Genomic DNA, 14221 nt, shown 5'->3' with positions numbered 1-14221 from the left:
GCTTAGCCTGGAGAGGAGGAGACTCAGGGGTGACCTTATTGCTCTCTACAACTACCTGAAGGGGGGTTGTAAACAGGCAGAGGTTGGTCTCTTCTCCCAGGCAGCCAGCACCAGAACAAGAGGACACAGTCTCAGGCTGCGCCAGGGGAAGTTCAGGCTGGTGGTCAGGAGGAAGTTTTACACAGAGAGAGTGATTGCCCATTGGAATGGGCTGCCTGGGGAGGTGGTGGAGTCGCCGTCACTGGAGGTGTTCAGGAGGAGACTTGACAGGGTGCTTGGTGCCATGGGTTAGTTGGTTAGGTGGTGTTGGATGATGGGTTGGATGCGATGATCTTGAAGGTCTCTTCCAACCTGGTCTATTCTATTCTATTCTATTCTATTCTATTCTATTCTATTCTATTCTATTCTATTCTATTCTATTCTATTCTATTCTACTCTCTGCTGATTTGCTTCCCACAGAGATTAGACATTTTGGTCCAGTGGCATTAGCTTGTGTGATAGAATAGAATAGAATAGAATAGAATAGAATAGAATAGAATAGAATAGAATAGAATAGACCAGACCAGGTTGGAAGAGACCTTCAAGATCATTGCGTCCAACCTATCAACCAATCCAACCCACCTAATCAACTAACCCATGGCACCAAGCACCCCATCAAGTCTCCTCCTGAACACCTCCAATAATGGTGACTCCACCACCTCCCCGGGCAGCCCATTCCAATGGGCAATCACTCTCTCTGTGTAAAACTTCCTCCTGACCTCCAGCCTGAACTTCCCCTGGCGCAGCCTGAGACTGTGTCCTCTTGTTCTGGTGCTGGCTGCCTGGAAGAAGAGGCCAACCTCCGCCTGCCTACAACCTCACTTCAGGTAGTTGTAGAGAGTGATAAGGTCACCCCTGAGTCTCCTCTTCTCCAGGCTAAGCTGTTGCCCTTGAATGGAATTGGGCTTAGAGGTGAATGGATACAGGGAACCTATTTAGAACTAGCAAAAACAAGGGAAGGAGATTTAAACAAAAGGAGCATTTCCCCAATTCTTTCCCTCAGCATTCATTCACCCTCACAAATCAATTTGAATTTATTGAAAGTGGTCTCATCACTTCATCTAAAAAAGCTGTTCTTCTGTTTGGGAAGTACCTTCAGTCCTTGCAGTGTTTTCAACAGGAGTGTTTATGAATGGTTGGAGTATTTTGCAAAATACCTTTTAAATCCTTAAGGCTTTAAGAAATGATTCCTTGTGTCATCTGCCAGAAGCCCACACAGGGATGGTGCTATTTGTAAAGCTTGCTCAGTATCAGTATCTTGTGTGGTACTCAGTTCCTGGTGCTTTGCAAGCTCATCTCCAGTTGTGTTTGCCTTTGTGCAGAACAACTCACTTTTCAAAAAGGCCTTGGCTGATGCAGAGCATTTTGAACAAATGGAGTGAGTGAACTTTAAACACACTTCAGTGTGAGGAGGGAATACCCAGACTGATGACCCATGGCATAAACAGTGAAAGGAAAATGGAAGTTTCCTGAGTGTTTAGGGGTTCTGAGAAAGGTGTGTGAATACACACCCCCCCGTCTGCACCTGCAAAATGTCAAGTGCATGGGCCATAGCCAGGGCTGCTGTGCCATTGCTTTTGCTAAAACACTCGACTCAGTAACAGCCCTGAAACTTGGATGTTTTCCTTTAAAACCCACCTCTTTAACTGCAGAGATGCCATTAGTCACAGCAGGGAGCATCACCAGAAGGAGGATGTCTGTAACTATAGCAAGAGAGCACATTAAACTGTAGGTCAAACTCACGACTGACTGATCACCTTCAGGGTGAAAGTAAATCTCCAGGCTTGCAGGAGTGATAGGAAGCAGGGCTGACTGGGGCAGGCCGAGGTCAGCCCCTGCCTCCCCCACGCCACGGCAGGGCAGGCAGTGCCCAGCGCACCCCCACTGACCTTCCTAGTGATGTGTGACAGGATGTGCTCCTCGGCACCAGAGAATGCTTCCTAATGCCTAGCTGCAATGTCTCATTAGTTCAAAGACATTATTCCAGCAAGAACCTACAGCAGAAAACAAATGTTTTCCAAAAATTTAAATCCACAATTAAATCATCTAAAACTTTCACAGATGACAGCCCCTCAGAGCAGCTTTTCCTGCTCCTGCCCTCGGTGGATAAGGAGAAGTGTTTATTCCCACTCAGCTTGCAGCTCCTTTTTTAGCGTGCCCGAAGACTGTCAGTCTTCACTGCTCTCCAGGACTGTGACTCAGTCTCTCCTCCCTGTCTGTGGATTTTACATCTACCCACAGTCTGATGTTTCCCTTTCGAGCTGATCTCCAGCTAGCCCACGTCTTCAGTTGTGCATTGACTGGTTCAGAGGAGACCAGAAGGCTTCTGTCCAGCTTGCAGTAATACAACCCAGGGTTGCAACAGCTTGAAGCTTTGCAATGGGCTCTTTCCAGCCCTAGTAAGCCCCACTGTAACTTGCCCAGGTCAGAGCTGATCAGACTGATACTTTGGCATTATTCAAGATGAAACAGCCTCTTCTTAACAGCACTGCAGCTGAAGATGAGGTCAAAAGCCATCATCTGGCTGTGCAGGATTCAGGTAACGGAGGCCAGTCCAATGAGCTTTAGTGAATGGAATTTACATACAGGACTGCATAAAGGTTAATTAACCTGCTGTAGGAAAGTGGCACTTTCCTCAGTGGCTGGGCACTCAGAGAAAAGAAAACAACATGATTGTTTCCCAAGTTCCTTTCCTTCTTTTAGTGGTTGCTCAAGGCCCCATCCAGCCTGGCTTTGAACGCTTCCAGGGTTGTAGCCTCCACAATTTCTCTGCACAACCTGTTCCAGTGTCTTGCCATGCTTGTGGTGAAGAATTTCTTCCTAATGACTAATCTAAATGCAGCTTCTTCCAGTTTGAAGCCATTACCTCTTGTCCTGTCACTACATACACAAGTGTTCTCCCCTATCTCTCTTGTAGCCCCCTTCAAATACTGAAAGGCCACAATAAGGTCACCCTGGAGCCTTCTATTCTCCAAGCTGAACAACTTCAACTTTCTCAGTCTGTCTTTGTATTCCCCACCTTTGCCATGATATATTCCATGGTTTTCAAGAGCTGCTGAGCACTGCCAGTACCTGAAATGAAAAGATACTTTTCCCCAGCAGTGGTCTGTTTTGACTAGCACAAGAGTGTCATGCTTTGCATTCTCTCCTCTTGATTTCAGATGGTGGCTCCAGACAGAACAATTTTCATAGCTCTGTGTAGTCATGCTTTTGATCACAAAAACACCAGCTCTCCTGTTCAGCCTGTGAAAATGTCATTGGACATCAATGTCAGTTGACTCCAGCATGGTTACTTATTCTGAGCACATTCACCATCACTGTGTCCATCCCTGGCCCTATAGTTCAGAGTTTAATTTTGTGGCAGTCCTTAGAGATGCTGGATGTGGTTTGGAGTCCTTGCATGCAGGGTTGCAGTAACACTTGGCCATTCCTCTTACAGGAGGAAAATAAATAGAGGGTTGTAGCCTTGGCCTGCTGGGTGGATTGTCCATTAGACTCCGTGTCTAGTCCAGCCCAGAACGTCACTGTGTGAGGCCCCAGACTAGCCTACACCCCAGGCACTATGAACCTTACATTTCAATGCCAACCCTTCTGGCAGGCCATGGGCTCTGTGGCTTCGCTCCCTCTCCTCTCCTCCATTCCCTGGAAACGTGACAACTCATCCAAACACTCCCCTGGGTGCCCCATCCCTGGCACAAGGTATTCCCCAGACTGTGTCCAGCCCTGGCCTTCCCAAGGGCCCATCACTTAGGGCCCGGCAGCAGTGGTGGCACTGGCCATGCAGCAGGGGCTGTCACTGTGCCCTAACACACAGAATCCCAGAATGATAGGGTTGGAAGGGACCTCTGAAGATCATCTAGTCCACTCCACCCATCCCCATTTCAGATGAAGTGACTAAACCACACTTCCAGTGAATTCACCACACACACATTTAAGGACCCAGTTGCAGAACAGAATCAGTGCCCTCACATTTCACCAGAGGACACTTATTGATAGCTGTGGAGAATCATTTTGTAGACCTGGAACAACAACAGATGAGAAAGAGAGTCTCCAGTCTGTAGTCTGGTCCCAAAGAAAGGCTGCACTGTCCTCTCTCTTCCTGAGTGTGTTTGGTTTTGAATAGGTTTCTCATGGCCGATGGGCTACCCTCGGCAAATCTCACTTTGACAAGTACTAATTATGGACAAGGCAGTGGCAGGCTGTAATCTCTGTCATGAGAGCTATCAACAGGGATGCAGTGAAGGCTTTAGCAGTGGGTGGCAGTGCTCTGGGTCAAATTAATCACCACCATAATGACAATGAAATCAGTAGAGCTTTGGGATGTTAAGTTTGATAAAAGAAGCCATTCTGTTCTCTGGCTGGCTGTTTACATTGCAGCCTGGCCTCAGCTTCAGCTAATCCTTTGTCATGGTGTTCAGGGCTGGCTTATTTTGGCACGAGGGAAGGAGAACAAAGAGCAGCCCCCCTTGCAGAACCGATGTTTTCATGTCCAGATCTGAGCTGCTGCAAGTGGATTATCTAAGTGTGAAGCAGACAGCCCCAGGTTTGCACAGGCTGCTGTTCTGAGGCATGTGAAAGGACTGAAAACTGTGAGTGGAATTTGGGGGGCGATGCTACCTCCAAAGTGCTGTTGTGTGGGAAGGCTGCTCCACTCAGAGGGCTTTGGGAAGGTCTGTTCTGCCTCCTTTGCCTCCTTTTGCCACAGCCACAGGGCTCAAGGGCTGGAGAACTACCCTGACAGAGCACAGTGTAAGCAGCTGCCAAAGAGACATGCAGTGTGTGTGCAGATTCAGCTGAAAAATGGAAGTTTCTGGGAATAACCAGGTGAGTCAAGTCTGCATGTAATGATGCTACACTAAACTGTGTCGAATTTTAGCCCAAGTCAGCCTTGCCCTGCAGCTGTGGGCTTGCTCCCCGAGAGTGCTTCATACTGCTTTATGCTGCTTTAGATGCACAGTTCACGGTCTGCTGGTAATGGCTGTTTCTGTAATACTGAGCCTTGGAACAGTCTCAGCACCCATATCAATGTGCCAGCTCCCTCTGGACTCCCGGCAAGGACATGTGCAGAGGATGGACAGGAGCCTAACAGCATCTTAGGCTGCATAAACAGGACAGCAGGGCCTGAGGCATCATTCAGCACATCCCAGCAGTTTGTGTGGACACAGAGACCTTGATAGGCTCTGCAGCTTGGGTAATGGCACAAACACAAGATACCTCCTTGTTTTGTCATGCAGACCTGCCCCACTCGGGGTTATCCCCCCATGTACAGAGAAGGGCAACAAAGCTGGTGAGGGGTCTGGAGCACAAGCCCTATGAGGAGTGGCTGAGGGAGCTGGGGTTGCTTAGCCTGGAGAGGCAGCGGCTCCTCAGGGGAGACCTTATTGCTGTCTACAACTACCTGAAGGGAGGGTGTAGCCAGGTGGGGGTTGGTCTCTTCTCCCAGGCCACCTGTGACAGAACAAGAGGACACAGTCTCAAGCTGCACCAGGGCAGGTTTAGGCTGGATGTTAGAAAGAAGTTCTTCACATAAAGAGAGATTGACCATTGGAATTCATTCACCATGAGAGTGGTGAAACTCTGGAATGGGTTGTCCAGGGAGGTGGTCGAGGCCCCGTCCCTGGAGTTGTTTAAGAGCAGGCTGGATGAGGCTCTGGCCAGGCTGATCTAGTGTGGGGTGTCCCTGCCCGTGGCAGGGGGGTTGGAACTAGATGATCCTTGTGGTCCCTTCCAACCCTGAATGAAACTATGAAACTATGGAATGTGCTGCCCAGGGAGGTGGTGGAGTCACCATCACTGGAGGTGTTTAGGAAGAGACTGGATGGGGTGCTTGGTGCCATGGTTTAGTTGATTAGATGGTGCTGGGTGATAGGTTGGATTTGATGATCTCGAAGGTCGACCAGGTCCAACCTGGTTAATTCTGTGTCCTGTATTCAGTTTATAGACTACTCTGAGGATGGTGCTTTGATGAGGGTGATGCAGCCTAGCTTTTTGTCTGGGGTGCAGCGGAGAATTTCCACCCCTACACCCACCTCCCCAGACAAGAGGAAGAAGTGGATGTAGAATGATGTATTTCCATGTACCAGTTTGGCACCAGACTAATCACAAACACAGGCAACTCCCCTGAACTCCAAACAAACCGCCAGCCAGCCGGTTTGGATCCATTTTGTAACCGTGCAGGAAAAATCTCTCCTTTTATTAGGGCGGCTAAAGGGGATTTGGAGGCAAGAGCATGGTGACTTCCCTGGGAAGAGTGAGTGATTCAGTGCAAAAAGGGTGAATTTCATCTGCACATTCTTAACTGCGAGGACATTCTGCACATCTCAGGAGTGCACTAAGTGGTGCAGTAAACCAGTAAATTAGAAGAATGTAAATTCTTTAGCAGGAATTGCACGCAAGGGAAAAATGCTTCCTCATGCTCATATTTGTTTTCATGAAAATAATGTACACTCTTCCTAAAAATCAGACTGGTGCAGAGCTGAGTAAGACATCAAAAGCAGTAATAGATATTACACTGGACTAAGAAATGGCAGTGACACAATTATCTCCTGTGTTTCTGATGAGCGCCGCGATAAAGCCAGGAGCTGGTGTATTTACAGCCTGGCACCGCGCAGGGAGCCTTCTAGCTGCCTTCCCCCTCACTCTGTCTGTCTTATTTATCTCTCATTAAACTAAATTGTATTCTTATTGGCTGACTGACCTCTGATATTGTTATTAATTGATTTATATAGTGCCTTTTGCAAGCCTGAGGGCACTTCAGAGAATTGCAAATATATATAGGGATCACTTCACCAATCATCTCGGTGCAGCCACCTCTGGGGTGGACACCGGTGCCACTGGAAAGACTTTAGTTTAGAAAAGAAGGCAGAGTAGCAGAGCCAGCGCTTCAGCAGCCCTGCTGCCAAGCAGCTGCCGTGAAACCAGACTGGAAGGGTCAAAAATCTGTTAGAAAAGTAAGTGGCAAGAGATGAGCTGACAGAGTATGCTCAAGACCAAGCACGAGGCACAATTTTTCCCTGGCTAATTCAGTGCCTAAGGGTAGCTGTGGTAAACCTGTATTTTTGTGGGAGGTCCTGATGACCACAACCTCTCCCCAGGCATGGTTCCTGAGAGCTTCTGCCTAGCACTAGCCCCCCTCACAGTACTGCCTGACCGTGTTGGTTCACACATGCATGGAGAAGTGGCTTTTGGCCCCAGCAGCAGGCACCTGCAAGCCCCACGGTGCCCCAAGTGCTGCTGGAGGTGCTGGCACAAGCAAACACCACATATAGCTGTGATCAGTAAACAGCTACGAAGAGCCAGGGCTGGTGCTTCCTCCTCCGGCCATGTCAGGCAGCTGGAAAGCTGACAGGAGTTTCAGAGACAGGGGCTGGCTGGCTGAGTTGTGCTTAGCTCAGGACCCAGAGACAGGACCCAGACAGTGTGCAGCGGCTGCTAGCACCACTTCTGCCTTTCCTTGATGCCTACACCGTTGTGAGTGATGAAGAGAAAAAGGTTAAAATAGGCTAACAGACATAGAGCAGGTGGCCACCAAGCAAGGGAGGGACTGCACACACCAAAATAAGAGTCATAGAATTGCTTTGGTTGGAAAAGACCTCCAAGATCAAGTCCAACCATCATCTAACTCTCCCAAGACTGGTGCTAGACCATGTCCCTCAGCACCACAGCTCTGCCTCTTTTAAACCCCTCCAGGGATGGGGATTCAACCACCTCCCCAGGGAACCTGCTCTAGTGCTTCAGTGAAGGACTTCCTTCTAATGTCCAATCTGGTGCAACTTGAGGCCATTTCCTCTTGTCCTATCACTTGTGACTAGGGAGAAGAGACCAAGCCTCACCTGGCTCCAATCTCCTTTCAGCTCTCCACAGAAGGGCACCCAGCCTTCCTTTCCTAACCCTGCAGCAGGACCACACCTGTGGCCCTTTGTGAGCATCGTTGTTGACTTCTCAACTGTGAGGAGGCTGCAGCTTTTCAGTACATAAGAACTTGAGCACCCACAATAACCATTTTTAATACTTTGCCATCAATTATAGATGAGAGGGCTTCGTGGTGTGGTTTTTTCCTCAGAATATTATAGTTTTGTCTTCATTTGAAACATCTGAATGCCTCTAATTAAAACAAAAATAGAGGAAAGAAAAAAAACTCATCTTTTCAAAGGTGCAAACATAGCAGAGAGTATCAGAAATATCTTTGTTATGTTAGGTCACTAAAGCTACTTAGACCTGAGGGAAATCCACTGTCTGGATCTGAGGGTTTTTGAACCCTTCCCCATTAAAACAAACCCTGCCTATGAAGAAGTGCACCCCTCTCCAAAGCAGAATTCATTTCACTGGCTCCATTAACAAGCAGGTCTGCTCTCATCTTATCTTTCAAGAATTCTATGCCTGATTGCATTTATGTTCTCATTTAGCATCTCAAAATGGGCACTTTCTTTCAAGAAGGGTTAGTGCATGACTCACCCGCTTAGTTAATCTGGCTAATTAGCATACTGTCGCCCATTAACAGCATTAGAACAACAACTGTAGCTCTCCCTGCCTCCCTGTCTGGAAAACAGACCTCTTCTAGTCTGCAAGGACACGGGGTGCTCCCTGTCTTTGGGTGACCCTGGGGTTGTTTATCACAGCAGCACAGGGGTTGCCGATAGCCCTGGAATGGGTTGTCCAGGGAGGTGGTCGAGGCCCCGTCCCTGGAGGTGTTTAAGCCCAGGCTGGATGAGGCTCTGGCCAGCCTGATCTAGTGTGGGGTGTCCCTGCCCATGGCAGGGGGGTTGGAACTAGATGATCCTTGTGGTCCCTTCCACCCCTGACTGATACTATGATACTATGATAGCTCTGGAAGGGACGCTATAACTCTCAATATCCTGTGAAAGCCCTCGGCCCGTCACCTCTCCTGGTGACTTACTGGAACTGATGCTAAAATTGCATCCTTAGCTCCCCATGGCTCCTCTCTGGCATCTGAGCTGCTCCCATGCACCTCTTCCAACCTCACTGAGAGAAAGTGAAATTAAAGAAGATTTTCTTAGGTGTGGTGAGTCACTCTAAGTGTATTGATATTAAATCTTCCATTCCTCAACCAGCCATGGAGGTCTTGGACTGATTTCCCACAGCTATTCCGGGTGTATCAAGCCATGCTCAGAGGGAAGTAAGATTTGTGGCTCCTTAGAAGAGTAATTTTCCAGGAAGCATGCCTTGCAGACCAGGAACAGTTTTATTCATGGAGGTGAGGCTGGGAACAGCAGGTTAAAAGACTGAACTAGGGAGGCCAAGCCAGCGACTGCCAGAGCTCCTTAAGACATCTGCAGAGTGCCCGAGGTGCTCAAGGAGATTTACATCCCTCATTTCAGCCTGCCCCAAACAGGCTGAAAAGCTGCAGGACCCAGAGAGGTGTGAATTTCTAATGTTTAATCTCAAGGGGCTGTTCACAGGAAGCCTAATTATGGTCACTTAAATGCCAGGACAGTTAATCATTTCACCACTGCTCACCCTACCAGAAACACCTCCCATCTAACAGGCTTCCTCCGTGGCACCACTGTGCAGGTGAAACCCTCCAGCGCCACACACCTCCACACCACACTCCTGAGGAATAAACCTGCAGTCTGCAGAGGCCAGGGCTGCTTGCACAGCCCTTGGAGAGTCCTCAAAGTGCAATGGGAAGGATTTCATAGAATCATAGAATAGTTAGGGTTGGAAGGGACCTCAAGGATCATCCATTTCCAACCCCCTGCCATGGGCAGGGACACCTCATACTACATCAGGCTGCTCACGGCCACATCCAGCCTGGCCTTAAAAACCTCCAGGGATGAGATTTCCACCACCTCCCTGGGCAACCTGTTCCAGTGTCTCACCACCCTCACAGTGAAGAACTTCTTCCTAACATCCAGTCTGAGTCTACCCATTTCTAGTTTTTTTCCATTCCCCCTAGTCCTGTTGTTACCTGACACCCTAAAAAGTCTTTCCCCAGCTTTCTTGTAGCCCCCTTAAGATACTGGAAGGCCACAATAAGGTCTACTCAGAGTCACCTCTTCTCCAAACTGAACAGCCCCAACTCCCTCAGTCTGTCCTCATAGGATAGCAGCTTCAGCCCTCTGCTCATCCTCATGGCCTTTCTCTGGATGCGCTCCAGCACCTCCAGATCCTTCCTGTAATAGTGGCTCCAGAACTGGATGCAGTACTCCAGGTGTGGTCTCACCAGAGTGGAGCAGAAGGGGAGAATCACCTCCCTTGACCTGCTGGCTATGCTTCTCTTGATGCAGCCCAGGATGTGATTTGCTTTCTGGGCTGCAAGTGCACACTGGTGGCTCCTGTTGAGCTTCTCATCCACCAGCAGCCCAAATCCTCTTCTTAAGGGCTGCTCTCAAGCCAGTCACTGCCCAGCCTATATCAGTGCTTGGGAGCTGTTGGGTGCTGCTGTTGGGCTGGGCTCTTTGAGTGATGTCGGGTGCCTCACAGTCAGTGCCTGCAAGATCTCCCAGGAGAGGTGCTCCTTGCCACCTCCTCAGCCAGCAGTGAGAATCAGCAAACATGACTTTTCAAGACAAGATCACAGTCCTTAGAAAGCTGAAATGTCTGCTGGCTCTGAAGCTTTACCTGATCGGGTTGTCACTCTTTGATGACAGCAAATCCATTCACTAGGGAGGCTCACGTTGGACAGTGCCAGAGCTCATGCTGAGTGAAGTTTCCATCTGCTTTGTGTAAAATCTGAGCAACAGATCCCCTGACCAAAAATGGCTGACAGAGCTCTGGTCCCAGCAGGAGGTGATGCTGCTCGTGCAGCACTGTGCAGTCACGCCACTGCCACTCCTAATGACTGTCCCTGCCACAGCTGAGGCTGGGAAGAGGGAGCTCCTGGCACAGATGGAACAACACCAACAAGTCTCAGGAATTGGAGTCTTGGTTTCAATGTGCCCCTGGTGGTACCGACACGACTTTGTCCAACTCGCATTAGCAGCTAAACTAGTTTCAGGACCAGTGGAGGGCAATATTGCTTTGGCTTCCCAGACTTAAAGGGACCTTGGCACCAGCTAGGGCACTGAGCTGGTGTGCACAAAGCAAAGCCCTGGGTTTTGCCACAGGATGGCTCTTAGTGCTCCACAAAAAGCAGTCCCCAGGGTGTACAGCCACTGGAGCACCAAGGCTGCCCTGTGAAACACTTCAGTTCCTGGACACTAGCTTGCTGTAGGAATTGATGCTTTTATACAGGTATCATGGCCCCAAGACAGAGGTGGAAGAACACATTCTTGGTTTGTACCACTCCTCTTATGACTTCTGTTATTTTCTTCATTCTGAGCTTGACTCAGCATTAAAAAATTCCCCAGTTCCTCCTTTAGCACAAGACTGGTTCTAAGCAAATGTGTAAAGGAAGTCAGAAAAGGGGTACTTAGGACATCCTTTGTGGAAACACAACCTGGCTAATGCAGGACCTGAAGTAATTCTGGACTTGGGTTCAGAAGGTGAAGTCACCAAGCCTGCAGAAGTAGCAGGTGGCTTAGAACCTTTGCTCTTTTTGTTGTGTTTTTTCAATCATTCTTTAGGCTCTTTCTGTAAACCAGCATGTGGCACAGCAACTCACACAGAGGGGAGTGCAAGGAGCATGCTGATGCTTGGCTAGGGAGCAATGGTGTCCACTCAGCAGAAGGCCATGGCATCCCTGAGCCCTGCACCCACCAGGTCTGATGTTGCTTCTCAGACACAGCTGTGGTGAGAACTTGCTGCCACCCAGGTGCCAGGGTGTGCCCCACTCTAGCACCAGAGTCAAAGAGGGTGGGGAAGCCTGATGTGCAGGCTGGACCCATGTCTTGGGGAAGTCTGCTGCCTTCCAGGGGCCTGGGTTAGTGATGTGAGGAGAAAGCTCCCTTCCCTAGTGCCAGCCCTCAGGCTACTGTGCACTGCTGATTTTCCAGGTAGGCAGTAATGATGTAAATGACAAGAAGTCCAAGGGCAATGAAGAGAGACTTCAGGGCCTTAGGAGTGCTGGTAGAGGGATCAGGAGCACAAGCAGCACTCTCCTCTACCCCTCCCCCCCCCCCCCCCCCCATTTGTGAGTGTGATGAAGAAATGAACAGGAAGAGCCAGGAGATCAATGCCTGGCTCTAACCCTGGTGTCTCTGGCAGGTCTTTGTCTTTAATCACCAGGTCTGCTGGCAAGGGATGGGATACACCTGTCTCACAGCAGGGAGAGAATCCTAGCCCAGCTGCTAGCAGGGCTCACTGAAAAAGCTTTAAACTGGGTTGGAAAGGGGAAGGGTAGAAAATGGGGCTTGCTAGAAAAGAGCTGCAGGGTAGCACCCCAGTGTTTGAAGGATGGGGTGTCAGTGAAGGCTGCTGGTCTGCCCTATCAGTGGAAGTAGAGGATGGAGACCCATATGGCAACAGAGACAGAAGGATCACTGAGGAACTGGCAACCACAGGAGCACCTGAGAACAGTCAGGTAGGAATGAGGAGAGGCAGTGGCATGAACCTGTATGTTAGGGAGTGTTTTAATTATCTTGAGCTTAATGATGGTGACAGTAAGTTTGAGTATTTATGGGTGAGAATGAGGGGAAGGCAGATACCCTGAGCTGAAAGACAGGGACGGGGAGCAGGATGAGGTCCTCATAATCCAAGAGGAGATAGTTGGTGACCTGCAGTTATGTAATGGTTGGGCTTGGTGATCTTAAAGATATCTTCTAACTGAAATGATTCTATGATTATGTGGCTGTTGGCACATCCCATGGCACAAGAATGTGTTGGGTTTGCTTTACTGATACCACTTAGCACCCCTTGTAAATCCATGCCTGTCCATCTGCCTAAATTCCCACACTTGCTGACAGCCCTGCTGAAGGCTGTGGGTGCAGGCAGGAGATGGCAGGGCTAGTCTAGCTCCTCTGTGAAAAGCTGAGAGAGAAGATATTCTTCTCTTCTGTTACACTTAGTGTCACATTACCAAAAATAGTGAATTAGGACTTTATTTAGATAGAATTATTAATTGTCACATGGGTCTGTAGCTCATTATATCAGTGCATCCAATTACCTTCAATTCACAATCCAGTTGGCTTATAATGCATGATCACAGGGAAAGACTTCATATACCCTCAAATTCTCTTCTGAGCTGCTTATATTCCCCAGGCAAAGGTGACTTTAGCAAAATAATTGCTAGAATTTTGGCTGTTAAGAAAGTCAGAGTGAAAACTTACTGGGAATGGCATTTCCCTCTTCTGCAAACCTGGCACAGGCTTCTCAACAGGGTGAGCAACATGCAAGAGTATTTCTACTGCTGCCTTGGGAAAAGCAAAACAAAAGGGGAGTCCTGGGTGGGTGTTGATACTCCCTCTTCTTCCAGAGGATTCATAGAATACCAGGTTGGAAGGGACCTCAAGGATCATCTGGTCCAACCTTTCAGGGTAAGAATATAGTTTAAATGAGGTGGCACAACACCCTGCCAAGCTGGGCCTTGAAACTGTAGGGGAATCCACCACCTCCCTTGGGAGCTTATTCCAATGCCTAATAGTTTGAAATGGTAGAAGCTCAGCTCCTTCAGCTTGGTGTCTACTGCAAAGTTAGCAGATGAGCTCTTTGTTTCATCAGCAATGTTGTTACTGAAATTTCCACTGAAAGAGTATCCAGCACTCAGTATTACCAGGTCCATGACAGATCTCTGGGACATTCCCTCTGGAATATGCTCCAGTGTGTCAGCAATCTACTAATTACTGCCTTTTCTTTTTGAAGTGGTTTTGGACTGATGTATTCTGACTGTATTTCCCTTACTTGCTCCTGGGGATTCCACATGTGAGCGTGACAAAAGTCTCCCCGAAGTCATGATTTACCGACTCTTATTCCTCCTTCCCTAATCCACAAGGGCTCTTATCCTGTCATAGAAGGAAATTAGGCTGCTTTAATACAATTTGTTCTTGACAAATCCAATTTGTCCTTGCAGTTAGTTTGATTATTTGTTCCATGAGGCTCTTCCTTTCCCTGCTTTCTAAAGATAAGTGTTAGCTTTATCACTTTCCAGGCTTGTGCCATGTAACTTACCTGCCACACATTTCATTACTTGTTTTCATCTCTAGCTTCTTCTGAAGGTGACACACTCCTGTAATGCACCTGATCAATGGCTCCAGAAGAGCAGACTCCTAGGGCAAACCATCCTTATTGCAAAGAAAACATTGATCCTCATATTTGTGGATACAACTAAGAGATGCTTCATGTCAGT

This window comes from Melanerpes formicivorus, unplaced genomic scaffold (genome assembly GCF_026170545.1).
Source record: "Melanerpes formicivorus ecotype bairdi unplaced genomic scaffold, bMelFor1.0.p_v2 SCAF_42, whole genome shotgun sequence".
NCBI lineage: Eukaryota > Metazoa > Chordata > Aves > Piciformes > Picidae > Melanerpes > Melanerpes formicivorus.
The sequence above is the reverse complement of the archived record's forward strand: the minus strand, read 5'-3'. Positions refer to the sequence as shown.